The sequence below is a fragment of the Passer montanus genome, unplaced genomic scaffold (assembly GCF_014805655.1).
Source record: "Passer montanus isolate IOZ18808 unplaced genomic scaffold, ASM1480565v1 scaffold80, whole genome shotgun sequence".
NCBI lineage: Eukaryota > Metazoa > Chordata > Aves > Passeriformes > Passeridae > Passer > Passer montanus.
Window position 1 is genome coordinate 1143375 of NW_024373257.1, and position 18303 is coordinate 1161677.

Consider the following 18303-nt stretch of genomic DNA (forward strand, 5'->3'; position numbering starts at 1 on the left):
TATTTGTGGCTTCCTCCTGTGCCCTTCACAGTGAGAAAAGCAGTGTAAATTTGTTCTCATCCTGAGGCAACATTCACCTGGGTATGCCTATCTGTTCCTGATCCAAGATCTTGGAATAAGAAGTCTTCATTAGGACTCGGAGGTTGGAGAAGATTTTCACTGAAGAACTCTCTCGTTGTTCAATCCATAAAAGTGGCCAGAAGTCAAAAAAGCTCAGTTAAAGTTGAAAAATAATCCGTATTTCCATGGAGTTTTGATTATACCATGTATCTGTTCTTCACAGGTACTGAGCAGTCCAAATACAGTTGGCAAATGAGGTAACTTCCAATGCTGTCTGATCAGAAAGCTTCTGAATAATGACCCTGTAAACACATGGAAACTCAGTAAAAAGATTGTTTGCAGTCTCTCACATGTGGGCATTGCCAAATGCTGGGGCTAAATGAAAATAACTGGCAGCTGCATGCAGAGCTGTTTCCTCATCATAAACATATGGACAGAGCTCCCAGAGGAGAGTAGAATGCAGTTTGTCAGGGTTTGAGATGACCTTGTTGATTTCCACTTGGGAAAATGGATCTGGTTGGGCTTCTCTGCCCCTCTTTTATTTTGTTCCCACTTGCCTCAGAGGGTTAAGCTGGGGGGACCAGAGAATCGTGTATCATGACTTGTTGCCCTCTTGGTGTAACTGCAGGAGGTCAAGGAGACAAGACTGCCTGCAAAGCTCCTTCTGCAATGCCTGTGCACTGCTGTCTGTTCTCTGTGTGCCTCTGCACTTGGCTCTTGCAAGCACTAAATAGCTGTGACAGACTGATGAACAACCAGATGAGCAACCTGTGGGCAAAGGCTGGTAACTAAACTCCTGCCCTGGGCCTTCTGCTCATATAAGATGGGAACTGGAGGAATAATAGCAGAGACTCCAGGCTCTTGTGTGTCCCCCACCCCCCAACTTATGCATTGTCTTTGAAACACTGAAAAGGGATTTCTGGGGCCTTGTCTGAAATATGATTTCCCTCCTGTCCATTACCCAGGTACTGCTATTACATGTGTATCAATTTTCATCTTTCTTTCTTTTTTTGTAAACCCCCTTTTATTACTGGGCATTTCTGTCTGTCTCATCTTATAGGTGTGTGGTGGGAATCAACTAGCCTTTTGTTTTCTGCAGATGGAAGGAATATGATACCAATGTAATTTTCTGGTATGTTACCAGAATTAACATATTTCCTTCTCTGCCTCTTCCCCAGTGTTAGAAGAGTGATGGAAGTGTTTTGCCTCGGTTCTCTAAATCTGTGGCAGGAGGCATCAGGGAGAAGTATATAACTGCATGTTCTGCAATGGCACAAAGCTGAGAGAAAAGCTGCAAGGGTAATGTTCTGTCCTTAATCTAATAATGTTCCTTGTTCAGTATTAGTAGAAAATTACTCTTTCTTCATTCCTTCATATTGCTCTGTAATAAACAACAGCATAATACTGAAAATATCAAGTAATTTAGTAGGTTGAGGTTTTGTTGCAGATAATGGATAACTATGCACAGGAGTATAGTAAGTCTTGAATGACAGTTTTATTTGATTACCAAGCCTGAATGCAATGTTCCACGGCGCTGCTTTACTGTAACACTCTGTCATGATGTAGGGAGTCTGACTGCCCTCAGATCTGGTCGAACAGTTCCCATTCTGTGGCCTCCTGTCTCATCAAAACTGACAGACTATACCCCAGAAGTGCTTGGGTGGAGCCTCTGGAGAAGATTTATGTACAATAGTGAGAAGTCCTGGTAGACTCAAACCCACCATCCCCACCTAGTTCAAACCAAAACAAAGTCTCTGAGACAGTGCTAAAGAAGTTAAGTTTTGATGCAGTTTCCATTTTCAGGTGTGATGTACTGCTCAGACTCATGCCAAATACTGAGCCATTAAAATAGGTTCTGTGGTTTCATGTATTTTCTTTTTTTTTTTTTTTTTTGATTAAATTAAGGTTTTTTTCAGGTATCCTTGCATTTTTCCTTGGTTTCATTGTAATGATCACTGAAGTAGTTTCTAATGGAGTAGAAAGATGGCAAAGTACTTTGTTTCCATTAGAATGTCACAATTATTTAATAATTATTTTGCAGACACAGATAGGCAGATTGAATGTATTTCTTCTCTCATGCCCATTTTTTCCATTCATCCTCTTACCACCGTGCTACTTTGGCAGGGTGACTTTGAGCAAAACAAGAAGACATTTGCCAGCTTTCTAATGAAGCACTGACACTGTCCTTTAATCCTGCCCTGAGAGAAGTCATGGTATTTTGCTTTTGTTTGATAGGAGGCAGCCAAATGTTGTGACATTTTGTGATGTGTGGGAGTGGGAATGAGATTTTGTCCTTAGGCACTGAATTAGTTAACTGTTACATTTGTTTTGCAGTCAATAAAGTTCAGTCTGGGTTTGCTGAACACCCTATGGATGTGGAAGGGGTTGCAGTTCAGGTAGTTTGCTGTTTTCTTTGTGGAGATTGTCAATTTTACCAAAGATCGTATTGCACATGATTACTTTGTTGGGTTTGTTCACAATTTGCTGATTTCAATTTTTAGATTTTTTCGTAAGAAGGTTTTTAAATTATTTTTTGATTCCTACATTTACACATATTTTAAGGAGGTATAAAGTTAAATGGGTTTCCAATTATGTTTTTTGGGTTTTTTTCCCTGGTTCTACCTCTTTGACAGAGATCCTGGGACAGGTGGAACTCTTCTCAATTATAAGATAAATTGCTGGAATGCTCTGTGCTAAAGATTGAAGCCATATAAAACTACTTTGCTGGAACACCACAAAGACAAGTGGTGTTACTATTTGCTTGTGCTAGAGAGAAAGATTTGAGGCTCTAGAGGTCATTTGGGATATGCTCCTAACACCACTGTCAACTCATAAGACTGAGTAAAAACAACGTTGGATCAGGATCACGTTTTTTCAAAGTGTGCTGTAAATGGTCAGAATAGGGGCTTCTCTGTATCCCAACCAGTGGATATAATTTATTTTGACTTTCAAAAGGCTTTTGTTATGCACATTCATAGAAGATGGCTTGGGCAAAATGTGAGAGGAAGGGGCCCTTTGAGAGAAGGAACAAAGGCTGAGAATAAATAGCTAATTCTCAGTGTGGAGGGAGGTTAATAGTGGGGCACACCAGCTAAGATCTTGAAAGGAGTACTGGGAGATCAGAGAAGCTGTTTTAGAGAGTCCATCACCTACTCTTTAACATCTTATTCACCACTGAAGCTAACTTACACTTCTAAGGAAACTTCTTTTGTCTCCCTAATTAGACTGAACGTTAAAAAGCAGCTGGAACTTCTGCAGCTAAACTGAGGCCAAGTAGATGAATATTGAAGTTTCAGGGTCCTATGAAGGCAATATAAATACAGTGTGATGAGGGCACTTGTTAGGTAGAGCCTTCTCTCAACACTTGTGAAGGGAATGCAAGTTTGCAGGATTTGATTCATGTTTTATAATTCTAGAAAAGGCACTTAATAGGGAGAACCAGCTAAACTTTTTATTTGTCTTTGAAGAAGGTGTTTCTATACTGTTAGGCCCAATAACATCTCTTGACAGACACCAGCTGTTATATTGTGTGTTTTACTGGTTGATTTATTTAGATCACATCAGTGCATTGAGCAGCCAGTGAGGAGACCAGTAATACGCAGCCTGTGGATACAGACCACAGATGAGAATTTTGCTCTAAGGAGCTGTAAGTCAACATGAAAAAAGGATGAGCATCACCTTTTATTTATCCACTTATGTGGATTTCTCTAATGTGGCTCATTTTGTACATAATGAGGCTCATTTTCGCAGAATGCTGTGCTTGGATTATGCATGTCATGTGTTTGAGGAGAAGAGATAAGGACTGGAATGAAGTAAGGAATAGAACCTGATTTACTTCTGGTCCCTTTAGATTTGAATAATACTTACTAAGTCAAGTATTTGGCCCTAATTCACTTGGCAGAATGAGCTCTCTGTACTAAGGCAATGTGCTATATATACCTCAATGTCCTGTATTTGTAACCAGCTATTAATGTACTGCAGTTGAGTAAATAATACACAATTAGGGATTCATCCTGCAAATAGAATCTTGTTTTTCTCCTTTGGAAAATACATGAGCAGTACAGTCATCTTGGCACCAAGATCTGCTTAAGTGTAACACTTGCTTTTTGCAAATAAATTCTTAAATTCTTAATTAAGACTTAAATTCTTAATTTAAGAATTTAAATTTTAATTAAATCCTTAAATTCTTTTTTTTTTCAACCGTATCTGCTAGTGTGACTCAGTAGCATAAACATGTTGGAAAGTGGATCAAAAAATGTGGTCAAAGGAAGTCTTCTGTCTATTTTGAGACTTTAACAAATATATAGATATATGTATGTATTAAAGTTCTGTATATAGCATTCACACAGATCTTAACTTACTGTTATTTTACTCAGGAAATTGCTGAAGTTATCATGTCTTTGAGGTATTTGGTAATATGCTGCCTAAATGAAAACCTGCTTTGAGAATGGCATATTTTTTTATCTGATGTGTATTTTTGGTCAGAAAATGTATCCAGAATGCAGCCAATGAGTGATTGCCCTGATGATGTAATGGCCATTGGTTCCTGAGGAGAAAGCGGGTGGAGGTGACAGAGCACTGCATGTACTCCACTCTATTGCCTGCATTTCATCAAGGCTTTAATCAACTCTCCCTCCCCCCCTTTTGTCTCAGAACATCAAACTGATTTTAGAAAAAAGTGCTAAGCCGGGAAGAGAAATCCATTCTTTGTTCTTGAGAAGGTGACAGTGAGCACAGATATGATCCCCTGTGCAAGTGCAGGTAGAATTTCTCTAACATGGCCAGATTTGTTTATAGTTAATAATGTGATGGGGGCAGGACATGGCTAAACTGTGTCCATGTCACTTCAAGGGATTAAATTGTGCCCACTGAAATGAAGTGCACAGCTTGCTCACAGGAGGTAGGATATGGACCTGAGTGGTGGAGAAGCTGGTATTACATGTGAGAATGTCAGGCAGAAAGCCACTGTAGCATTAAGTGTTGATTTTTAAAAAGCTGGATTTAATGAGTTAAGTCTTGTGTCTAGGACCTTGGTCATGGACTCCTTTTCCTCCTTTGGGTGTCTGGTGTGTAAGGTGGATGCCTAATAGGTAAAACAACACCTGCACAGATGTAAAGACAGCAGGCTTTTATTTTTTTGGGTCCATCCTTAAGCAATGGATAAAAGCATCCATAAGCACAGAGAGCAAAATTCAGATATTCAACAAATACTATCCATTCAATTAAGCAACAGGAGGAGTTTTAGCTTAATTGTTAAATTTCCTTATGACTTTGGGTTTAAGTCACCTTCTGTTACTTTCCCTTGGTTCTGTTGCATCTAGATGCAATATCTTATGTTGGAATGGCTGAGGAGTCTACTAAGACCATCGGACCTGTATTATAGAGAGCTGACACACATCAGAATTCTAAGTTGTGTCTTTGGTGCCAGTAATCTACACAACCCAACAGGCTGTGACTGCATTAAATTGCTATGATTTTTGACAGAAGAGACCTTGTTTGCATAAATCCTGTGAATACCAATGGGAGTGTGATTACAGCTTTAACAAAGGGAGAGGTTGAATACAAATTTGGGAGGGCCAGAGAGTGTTTAGTATCTCTTATTGTTTTCATCAGAATTCTAAATCTTATTCATGCTGGTGACTCTGATCTTTATATCAATGCACAAAAAGAGAAGAACAGAGGAGCAGAAAGACTCTTCTCTTTTGACTGAAACACTGATTTTGTTATCGTGTTACCAATGACTGTCCATTTGGGATATTATTCAAGCACAGAGATCAGTGCTGGCATTTTGTAAGAGCACTTAAATGTTTGGAATACATTTTCCCTTGAGGGAGATAACCTACTGCAAAAAAGTTAGATTCAAAAGAGGAGATAGAGAAGGTGGGATTTTGCTTTGCACATTGATGCTTGCTGGCTGAGCAGTTCTGCCTTAAGCTTAAAGCTACTTGCATTCTTTTGTAGCCCTCTATACTTAATAGCTGGGTTCTGTTTTCTATGTCAGGTTTTGTTCATGAAACAAATTGGCAATTAGCCACTGGCTGAGGCAACAAAGCATATTTGTTTGAGATTAAATGTGGTGATTGGGATGTGTCTTGCTATTTGGTTTCTTTTGAGATCAAAAATACCAGGCTTGTGGGGTTTTTAACCAAATAGGTGAAACAGACTTCTTATTATACTTAGACTACCCCTTCAATTTTATTTTCTATGTTCCTTATTGCCTCTTGTTGCTTCAGGGGTGGTAGGGGTGCCTTCCAGGCAGAGCTGGACAAACCTGAGGAGAGGGCCCACAAAAGCCTTGTGATGTTCAACAAGACCAAGAGCCAGGTGCTGCATCTGGGTTGGGGCAATCTCAGACATGAGCCCAGACTGGTAGGGGAATCGGGAGCAGCCCTGTAGAGAAGGACTAGGGTCTTTTAATGGATAAAATTCTGAACATGAGCCAACACTGTGTGCTCACAACCTAGAAAGTGAACCACATCCTGGACAGTATCAAAGGCAGTCTGGCCAGCAGGTGTAGGAAGGTGATGCTCCCCTCTGTCATTGTGAGAACCTCACCTGGAGAACTGCAGCCAGCTCTGGGGTCCTCAGCACAAGAAAGATTGGAGTGAGCCCAGAGGAGTGCTGATGATCAGAGGGGTGGGGAACCTCTCCTGTGAAGAGAGACAGAGTTGGGATTGCTCAATCTGGAGAACAGGTGATTTCAAGGAGGTATCATTGTGGCCTTCCAGTAACTACAGGAGGCTTTATAAAAAAGAGGGACAGCAACTTTTTACATGTGCATATAGTGAGAGGACAAGGGGAAATGGTTTTAAACTGAAAGAGAAGACATTTAGGAAGAAGTTCTTTAATCTGATGGTCATGTGGCACTGGCACAAGTTGCCCAAAGAACTTTTCCATGTATCATAGAGGTACAGGATTTAGATGCGCTTTTCTAGTTCTGATCACTGGTTGATTAAAGTTGTTTAAGAACTGTCCTGACTGCCTGGAATTTTCCATATGCAAAATTACTCTCCATATAGGCAATGTAATGGTATACTTAATCATAAGTACATAAACCTACTGACATAGATTTTTCCCATGGACTTACACAAATGGACTGGGTCTATTTCTGTCTTTTTTCCCTGTTTATCTTCCTTCTCCACCTTTCCAAGTTAGAAGAGCTGCCAACAAAGGACATTTCTTCTTAAAGGAATAAGATTTGAATAATTAAAATAACCTTTTTAAGAACTACCATGGGTCATTAAATAACACTGTAGAGAAAACAGAAATATAAATAGCATTATTGGTTTATGCTTTTATCAATACATACTGCCTCAGAAGTGAGCACTTTACTTTAGGTCATCAGTTTTGACAACCCCAAAGAAAGAGTTGTTAAATGAATGTTCCTAATCAATAATGCAGGGTTTCTAGGTATACATCTTTATCTTAGTTACCTTTTTTGTGCCAAGTGTATGGAGTGCCATAGGTAGCAGATCATGTACTGCAAAGGAAATACAAATAGTATTGATCTTATCCAGTTTCTCCAGTGAATGTGCTGCTCTGTGCTTTCATATTGTTTCCAGCACTGTCAGTCACATAAATGCTATTACGGGATCATAAGCACAGGAACAAGAATACTTTTAATGCCAATTGCCAGTCTAACAGTAGGGTGCAGTTGTGTTCTGTTGTCCAGTGCTATTTTTGTCACAACACTGACAAAGATGGATACTTCAGCAGTGCTCCTGTGGGCTCCAGCTGATGCAGAGGTGCCTAAATGAGAATGGGCAATGTAAAGGACTGGAGAGTGTGTGATGCATGTGTGTAGGAGTGACAGAAGGCTGCAGGAGGTGGGAGGGAGTTGAGGAGAAAAGTCCTGCCTTTTCCTGCCTTGCCAGTTCCTTAGTACCAAAATCCAGTTGTCTTTAGGTGTCCTTGCAGCTGTGGAAGAAGCTGGACTACACTGTGCTGTGACCCCTCTTTGTGGTTGCACAGGTTACATGACAGCAGTTTGACACAGCAGTAGGTGCCTCACTGGTCACAGGAAAATGACAGATTGCTGTCCAAATATTTCACTGTATTAGTCCAAGACTTGTTCTGTGTGATATTTCAAAGCAAAATGATCTTTGAAACTATTCTTGCTCTTCTTTTTTGCTTTCCAAACAGAATGATGTTTATAACTAAGGAAAAGTTGGTGTCCTCTGTTATATAAAAAAAGATAAAAAGATTAGGAATATTGAAGTAACTCATGTCTTGCTGCTCACTTACTGCCGTCTTTTCTCAGATTGCTTCAGAATTAAGATGGTGCTATTTCTAAATATTTTTCAGCTTTACTGGAGTTACTAAAACTGGAGTTTTAGAGCTGAATATCAGCTATTTGCAAGTTCCTAGTTTTGACTTTCTTGCTATACAGTGACATGGCTAAAATGTCACTGTACAACTTCCATGGCTGTTTGGGGTTCATTCTGATTCCCAGTGGAAAACTTATGCCCTAACATGCTGTCACCTATTTAATACCTTGGCTTTTATCTGGGCCTCTCTAAGCTCACTTAAAGGAAGTCAGTGAAAACTTGCCACAGTCCTTTATCGTATGTTGGTTTGAGTAGCACTCATTTGTGAAGGGAATTCTCCTCTTCTTCACATTTTATTTGCTTTCATAGGAATGAGAGCCATGAATATCATGTGAAGCCTAGATCCTAACACAAAGAAATAAATGAAGGCCCCCTGGCCAGCATTCATTTCTCTCTGATCTTCTTCCATTTCCATAGTTTGCAACATAACACCTTCCACACACCTGATTAATACTCAGATTTTAAAAGTTGAATCTTGCAGATTTTCAGCTCTATACTCAACAAACCCAAACCAACCAAACAACAACAACAACAAATATATATACATAATCAAACCAAATGAAGCATCTTGAATTTCTAAAGTACTGCTTTCTGTAGCCAGAAGTAGCCAAATGATGGGCATCAATATTTAGCTTGCTAGGGGAGACTGGTGTTTTCTGTAGGCAGAATGAGTTTTTCTTGTGTGCAGATAGTGGGGCTGTCTAAATATATGGAGGTTAATACCAAATGAAGCATCGTGAAATTCTAAAGTACTGCTTTCTGTAGCCAAAAGTAGCCAAATGATGGGCATGGGCATCAATATTTAGCTTGCTAGGGGAGACTGGTGTTTTCCGTAGGCAGAATGAAATTAGTGATTAATGAGTTTTTCTTGTGTGCAGATACTGGGGCTGCCTAAATATATGGAGGTTAATCATGGGAGATGTTGAAATAAATAAACAAAAAATAGTGTACAATCATCACCACTGTTTCAGGGAATGAATGGGACCAATGATATGCTGGATCTTTTCAAATTCTAAGTGGTTGATTATTACATTTAATGGCATACTTGTTTCACCTTGTTACTAGGGTTTATGGAGCAATAATTTTAATAGGGAATGAGTATATAGCAAACATTCTGTAACTTGAATTTGTCTAGTTTTGATTTGAAATGTTGCTTGTATAAGCCCCTATTGATAGGCATGAAAGCAGATATTTATTTTCCATTTGTTTGATGAAATCAATGGACTTGAGGAATGTGCTTCAGGTCAAAACTTGACCATCATGTCCAAGCCAAGTGGGAAGCATGAATACAGCTTGAAAATAAGCAGTGGAGAGAAAACATGATTGGGGGTTTGCCTTGCAGGGTCCCTATTAGAGATAGTGTTTCTCACTTATTTGCTTTTTTTTCCATGTGAGAGCTTGCAAAGGGGCCCATCTTGTAAACTTCTTGGCAGGGCTTTTGCCTGGTCCCTCTGTGGGTTGAAGATATGCATCTGGCCCAATCCCCATTAGCTAATGGGAAAAAAAGAAACGCTGTCTGTGGGTCTTAGCCCTGACAAATCAGGTTCTGAGTGCCTGCCTGAACTCAGTAGTTACCTTCCCAGCTCTGGATCTCTGGAGCTAGGATCTTCCCATGGAAACAATCACCTGCTTTGGCTGGCACTCAACTTATACTGAATTGCATGAGACCAGCATGAGTGGTCTTGAGTGGTCTTTCAAAGCATGAGAGCTGTGAAAAGCTACTTACACAGGAGGTAATGTGTTCTTCCTCCTTTCCTTGTGGAAGGAAATAGTGTCCTCTCTTTGCAAGCATCTTGAAAAGCCTTGGGAAAGACCTTGCAAATGTTGGCTTTGTCTTCTGTGTTTAGGAGCAGGAAAAAGGAGGGGAAGGAAGCTGTCCTTCCCCTCCTGCTCTGACTGTTGGAGGGGAAATACAGCTTATAAATAATGAAACACTGGATACTTACATGAGGCGTGACATAAACACCTTTCTCTGCCTATCTTGCAGGTGAACAGTATTGTGGATTTTTGTTTTACTCCTAAGGAAAAATGGGGGAAAGACCCCAGAGGTGCCAAGACTATAGTACAACCTTCACACCTTGTGGCAAATAGTAATGGCTATAGACACTTCAGGTTACACAAAGTCTGTGTCATTTCTTGCTGGCATGTGGCACAGCTATCATTTCTCTGCTTGGGCAAGGCTGTCTCATCAATCAGTGCTTGTGCTGTTTGCCCAGGCTGGGAAAAACATATTGTAATAATGACAATAATAATAGCAATCAAAATAAGAGGGCTGCTAGAGGAGCATGATGGGCCCTCCTGTTGAGAATGCATTGTAAACATATTGACAAATGGAAATGTACTTCAGTCCATTTAATGCTCTGTTTCCTTGAATACATTTTGATGATATAGGACTGCCATGTCTTGTGCGGAGTGGAGAGTTGCTTCATGTTTTGTTCCATTTATGTGTGCTGTAATTATGGAGTGGAAATAGAATTTCAAGTTGTCTCTCACCTGGAGTATGAATCTTCTGCTCAGTGCAGCTGAATGCATACATGCTTGTTTTCACAGAACCAACAAACAACTACATTAAAAGAGTGTTAAGGCTGTGAAATAAGTGTGGAGAGTAAGAGATGAGGAGGAATCTCCAGCCCAGTGATGTGGGGTTTAAAGGACTATCAGGCTACTGAACCACATTCCTCTGCTACTCAGCAGAAGTTTAATACTTGGGGGTATGTTTCTGTGCTTATTTCATTACTTGAATGGATTTTCCCTGGTATTTGAAGTCCTATGTCAGCTGATACTGGCGGGCTGGTGCTTCTCTGGATATTCTATGCTGTCTTATTCTTTGAAATAACAGAAAGCAAATACTCTTATGAAATGACAAGGGTGTGTAGGCAGTGGCTGCCATGCATAAGAAACACATGTAAATTTATTCATATAAGCTTGTACTTGATGTGTACATTGTATAGTTATATACATCTATTCAGTTTATGCGTTTGGCTATTGTCAACCATATATTTGCGTGTAAAGAAATACATGCTCTTTACTGACCACTGTTTAGGTTTTTTTCAATAGATTGTATTGTGAAAGGAACCTGAATATGAAGAACCCGGCCTTCAAAATAGCTGCTTGAAAATGTGGTGATTTTTATCCAAGAAATTTAAATTTAAATAACCCATAAAGTACCTTTCTAGTTAATGCAACTGTCAGAATTCTGTCTGGAGTTGTTGCTGTTCACTGCACATGTGGTATTGTGTATGCAACTCCAATGGAAGATCCTGATTTAAGAAAATTGAATTAGCCTCTCTTATGGGGCTAATAGTGCAAATTGCTGTATTTCTATCATATGGAAGTCTTTCAAGTACAGTTTCACAAATGGAAAAATAGTATAGCATTGTAAATTAGGCATGTTTTGACAACTGCTTTTGGGTTTACAGAATTAATTTTGAGGCTTGGCAGGGCTTTTCTTTGCATTTTGAATGTTTGTTCTTTTCATGTATTCTGCCTGTTTGAGAGCACAGTTGTTCCTAGAAGTTAATGGAATTTAAACAAACACAAATGCAGTAAGATTTTTCTAGTTAATTTTCCCAATTCTACTTCTAGATAAAGTGTATCAAATTTCAGCATATTTGCTCATAATATATTTAACTTATCTGATCCTCAAATATCTTGGTATTTCATAATGAAGTACAATTTTTTGAATCAGGTTTTTTCATCTTGTCCTTTTTGTCTCTAAGGACATGAATTTTGGTTTAATTTTGTAATTATTCCCCTTTTTTTGTGTGTGTCTGAACTCTTACCTCTTTCATAGAGCTGAAGCACTTGATAGGTGGTGCCTGAAAAAGATCTGGAATAAGTGAGTGCTGCTAGATCCAGCAGACAATGTTCTATTGCTGTAAAGACCAATCAGTTTTATGATCAACTTTGTCAGCTGTTAAAAATATGCTGTGGTTTGCAGAGTAAATTTAAATAAGGCTGTACAATAAATTTTCCTGTAATGCTTCTGAATTAGGCACAATTCTCAGATTGTAGTGTCAGAAGCGAAAACTGTAGGGAGACATTTCTGCTTAAGCCTCTTCCTTTCACAAAGGAAAGCTGTTCCATACAGAACTCACACTTATTACTGAAGTCTGAGCTTTGTTAGAATAACTTTTGTCTGAAATAAATAGCTCCTGTCTCCATCTTAATTGTTGCCAACTGATTTTATTTATTTTGGTTTTTGAGGTGGGGAGAGTGTCATGTTCAGTCCCATCAAAATAGAGAGATTTCCTCTGATCAAATACGTTGTGTTCTACCATTTGTGTCTTCGGACATACTCAGCTTCTCTGCTGATTTGGAACTTAAACCATAGACATAATTAACCACTAATGAGGTATGACTAAGAGTTGCGTGCCTTACTCCACTAATAATGTATGACTAAGCATTGTGTGTTTGTTAGTGTTCATCTAATTACAAATTTGATATTGATCATTGGAGTATTTGATGAATATTGTATTGTTTGGGATAGCAATTTAAGGACACTGTTGTTCTGAAAGCTGACTGTGAAAGATTATATGAAAGTAAGGACATTTGATTCTGTACTTGTGCCACTTATATAAGGTGAATAAATTCCTAAAGGAATTGCATATATCAAACCTGCTTTTGGCTAATGATCTAAAACTCTGACTACCATTTAATATTTTTCTGCCAGCACTAAGATCACAAAACGAAATAAAAGAAACACAACAACTTTTCAAGGAGGAGTTAGAACCTTAAATAGAGCAGGAGAGGTGTTCCATTGTACAACACAGAATATTACTGGAGTTCCTCTGGTACTCAATGCAGATTTGAAGTTAGAAGTCAAGTTTATGCTGTTCTGAGTCTGAATTGCAGCCTAGAGGGGAAACATACAAATGTTTCTGATTGTGGTGGAGATACGAGTAACAGAATTCATTCTATGCAGCATGATACAGAGGACTCAGAATTTTGGTTTTGGCATTTATAAAATGTGATGCTGGTCATTTTTCTGCCTGCCATTAGATGTAGATGGTTCTACACTTTGGTACTTTGCAGGGCTTGGAACAATACCAGTTTTCATGTGAGATATTTTTGCTGGTGGCGTTTTTCCTCTACTGTGCCTTTGCTTCATTGGTGTTTGTTTTTCCTGGAGGTGTTTAGTGACAACTCCAGCAAAGAGACTTCTCAGCAAGAACACTTGACATGGTACAATATCCCTGTTTAATTGGTTCCTGTGAGAGCATTTCCAGGGCCCTGGCACAGGTACTTTGCAGCTGAAAATAAATGGAAGATGGAGCAGAGTATTCATCTGGAGGCTGCTAACTGGAGTAATTAGTCAGCATAACAAGGATGCCATGACATTGGTGTGTTTATATCCCTCTGGTATATATAAGGCAAGTAAGAATATTTCTGATTATTCAGTAATTTGACTTAAGAAATCAAAATAAATTAAGAGTAGCTCATTCCTAAAATGGACTTTTGGATGATGGATAAAACTAAACATTATCCACAGTCTCAGAGGTACATCTTTTTGTATTTGCTTGATGAAAGAAATAAGAATCTTAAATTTGGGAGCAGGCCAGCAGCTGTGCTATGCTCAGTCCATGGGATGATGGGCTCCTGCGTCTCCCATGCATGAGCAGCCAGCCATGCCTCATGGCCATGTGAGGCCTGCTGCCTTTCAGGGAGACATGGGTAGCAGCTGCAGTGAAAGGCAGCAGGAAACCAGGCTCCTTTCCTTGGATGTTACTGAAAAGGAAGGTCCAGATCTCTGGCTGATGGGTGGAAAATCACCCTGTTCCACCTGTGACAGCCCAGCCCCACCTGTGTTTGGCTGGGTGAGTATGGTGGCATCACTGCCTGGCTCACAGCAGGGTCTGGGAGAAAGCTCTGTGTGATCCTGCCTGGGGCTTCCAGAAGGGCCTTGGATCTAATTCCTTTTTTGTTTTGTCCAGGGGCACTGATGAATCCCATGACCAGGTCTGCCTCTTGTCCCCAGACCCTGGGATCTGGTGCTGAGGGCCACCAGGGCTGCTGGCTGCCTTGCCCTGCCCTTTGCTGCTGCCTGACACTGTGTGACTCAGGTGCCCAAACATACTGTGGGTCTTTGTCATTGCTTTCCTGAGGAATCAGGTCCTGGAAACCAGCATTTGATTTGCCTGTTTTTTTTATCTAAGGTGTTAGTTTTACAGGAGAAATAATGTTAGTATTTCTGGTAGCTTGTGACAGAAAATGTCTCCTTGATATCTTGCTTGCAGAGCATAATGAAACAATGCCATGATGGCCCAAGACCTTTAGTAGCATAATAACTGTGGCTTTCTGCACAGTGGGGTCTAAAACATGGTACATATGCCATTTCTTTTGACAGACATGCAGCACTTGAAAAAACTGGGTTTTCAACTACAGAATGCTTCTTTACAAACCTGAAATGTGCTGGTGGTATGAAATATTTTTAGTGAAATGTTAAATGAAATATAGTGAATGTGGGTACCAGCCAGTCCAGCTAGAACAGTCCTACATGTAAAACAACATGAAACATGTGCAATGCTTTCCTTTGTGAAGGGAGGGGAGAAGGTGGCAGCCACCAAGCAAGAGCTTGGCTTTAGAGGCAGTGGAAACAGTGGTTTGTCTTGGGGTCATCATGCCGCAGGACTGTTTCAGAGGTGCTGGAGCAAGGCTAGGAATGGCTTGGATTTGTTGTGCTGTATGAAAGCATGGAGAAATTATGATCCTGAAAAATCAGGACTGGTGGAAACTTCTTTTTATTTTTTTCTTTTCTATGACAATTTTAAAATTAGGGAGGTTTTTTACAAGTTTTATTCATGTTACCCACATTAACACAACATCTCACCTTTCAGTGAAGTCTCCTGAGTGGAGAAGAGAAGAATGGCTACATTAATATGTTGCAGTAAAATGGGAACCTAAATTGATGGAGATCAGTGGTACAATCTTTTGTGTATCAGGAAAATATACAAACCACGTGAGTTCTGTGAACAACTCAACTTGATTCCAATCAGGACTGGTGAAAACTTCTTTTTATTTTTTCTTTTTCTATGACAGTTTTAAAATTGGGGAGGATTTTTACAAGTTTTATTCGTGTTACCCACATTAACACAACATCTCACCTTTCAGTGAAGTCTCCTGAGTGGAGAAGAGAAGAATGGCTACATTAATATGTTGCAGTAAAATGGGAACCTAAATTGATGGAGATCAGTGGTACAATCTTTTGTGTGTCAGGTAAACATACAAAGCATGTGAGTTCTGTGAACAACTCAACTTGATTCCCATCAGGATGTTCTTCAGAGTTTGTGGATTCCTTTGTGTTTTGTTCTCATGTGGAAGAAGGGAGATTCTTGTGGCAGCGACCAAAGCTAATATGCTAAATATGGAAAGTCTTGGGAAAGGTGAATTTGAGGAAAGTAGTCACAATCTTGTTTAACTGCCTATACCACATTACCTTCCTGCTTCCCTCTTTTCAGAGTACTGGATTGTGTTGCTAGCTCCTCTGTACCAGTGCTGCTTGTAGATTACATACTTTTTTTTCACCCTCTATGCTTGCTCCCAAGGATTTATCCTTTTGTCCTGACCTACACAAGACACATAGGCACTTCCATCTTACTGTGCTCCTACTTAAGTGTTTAAAAGGCCTCAGTCTGGATTTAAACTGAGGTAATTTTTCTCCCAGATAAATAACTTAAAGATACAGGTAATGAAATAAACATGTAAATATAAGACATCGTAATTTAGTAGAGCCACTAAATCTACTTCATCAACTATTTACTAGTATATTAAGAATGCACATGCATAAAAATAGACTGAAGTCTCAGCTAAGTCTCTGCCCATATTTTTCCTAATACAAATATTTAGATAGAAAACTTAAGTGGTTTGAAGTGGTAGGTTGGCTGATAACTTTTTTCTTAAGGGCATGGGAAAATTGTGTGACGTAATTGTTACTCCTATAGGTATATTTTAGCTCCCATACTTCATAAATTTATCATGCTAACTTAAGTCAATAAATGAACTCAGATGAAACTTATTAAAATCTAACTCTGTTCACATCATTAATTGCGTGACGTTTCATATCCCTAGAACAAGCATCTCTACTGTAGAAGAACCTGCCCACAAGGTCATCTGTCCTTGCAAAGATATGGATTATAAATTTGGCCCAAGTATTTATGCTGACAGTCATTTGTGTTCTTCTCTTGCTCATAGTTCATAATATTTTTAAAATTATAGTTTTATGGAACTTATTTTAGCCCAGTATGAGCATTTGAGTTATTTACAAGCTGAGAGCCCTTGCCTGGTACTATTAATGTAGATTTTTGAAATAAAGTAATGAAATGCTACAGTTTAGAGTGTGGATAGAAACAATGTGAGTATAAATAGAAGTAAGTGAAGTCTGGAAGTAATTACTTTCAAATATTGGTATGCACACCCAGTGAATTGATCTGTGTTAATGTGATTATCTCTAGGCAGTGTCTAAGTACTGCAGTTCCCTTCTGTGAAATCTAAGTTTTATCTCGTTGTGCAAGCAGATGAGGCCGCTCTTGTCATTACACTCTGTGTCTTGTTCCAGAGATTGGGCCTGCCTCTACCTTATTGTCTGGTGGCTTGCTGATTGTATTTATGCTCTGCTTGTACTCCTCTAGGTTGTGAAAGTGCAGTTTTAGCTGTCTGTGCTGCCTGTTCTTTGTTCACTCATTGCTGCCTTCTTCTGCACTGATTTGGGTCTGTGCTCTTTGCAAGATCCTTTGTAGCTTTAGATGTTACAGATCCTTCTTTGTGCAGTACTGATATAGTTGCCTTTTCCCTATAATCACTGATGTGTCCTGCTTAAAACTTGGAAGATTATCTTCATTATTTTGCTTCCTCTCAAACTAGGTAAGAAATCCTAGTAAATATTTATAAATATACCTGTTCCCCTCCCTGTTAAGGCTCGCCTGAACACATCTTGGCTGGACTGCTCATGGTCTAAACCATTTCTCTTCCATTCCCAGAAAAGATGCTTCAATGTGACAGGAAAGAGCATGGAAAGGCTGGGAGCAGGGGCTGGGTTTATGGCTCAGGATAGGATTTATCTGGCCTGTTTTCCCTGCTGCTCCAAGACAAGAGCCCAAGGACCACAGCTCCTCATGTGGCTGCGTGGGGTCTCATGGCTTTACTGGATGTCCTGTCTGTAAGCCACCTGTTCTCGTGGACTGCAAATATAATTACTAAGCTTTTGGGACAGATGCTGTCATCTAGGTGTTTATGCAGTCTCTGGCACAAGAGTAGGATTATTACAGTAGGAAGAGTTTATAATCGTTCATGGATTTTATAGAGAGTGCTTTATCCAGAGTTTTAGCTGAAAGAAAATAGAAATACAAAGCTGAAAGAGAATGAAAAATGTTATTTATTTAAGAAAAATGAATTGTAGCGTGGGCTTTTTTAAACTAGTGCATTATGTTGTATGTTCTTTCCATGTGTTATTTTTATTCCCACTTATAATGTTTGGAATTAAACTAGACAGTAAACTCTCCAAAGCAGAATTGTTTTCCCAAATATATTTGTCTTGCAAGTAGCAGGCTTTCATCTTAAGAGAGCAGCTTCTTGCATAGAATAATAAAAAGCAATAGTAGTTACTTTTGTTTGGAAGTAAAGCTGAAAATGATGTGGACTGTATAGAAGAAGTGTAAAAACAGTAGGCTTTGTTTATGATCTCCCTTCCCATGTGCTAGCTTAAGCTATAAGCTACAAGTATAGCTGTGGTCTGTGGATATACAGCTTTAAAACAGATATAAGATCATGTCCTGATGCATCTGTTCAAAGATTGTTACAATCATTAGTGATTACAGCTGTAGATAATTTTAGTAAGAGTTTTCATCTCATTTACTTGAATTCCATATTTTACTACTGAAAATGTTGCCATGAGCTTACATCACGAACGTGACTCTCTGTC

The 18303-nt window shown here is 39.3% G+C and overlaps 1 protein-coding gene across 5 annotated transcripts in view; it reads left to right on the forward strand.

Moving 5' to 3' along the window:
* ZPLD1 (zona pellucida like domain containing 1) overlaps nt 1-18303 on the forward strand; it is a 100809-nt gene that overhangs the window by 41919 nt on the left and 40587 nt on the right. The window contains exon 3 of one of the 5 annotated variants that reach the window (XM_039732770.1): nt 1239-1359. The exons of the other annotated variants lie outside the window; for them this stretch is intronic. The gene's annotated coding sequence lies outside the window, so the exon portion shown is untranslated. The remainder of the gene's footprint in view (nt 1-1238; nt 1360-18303) is intronic. 5 annotated transcript variants of the gene reach the window in all.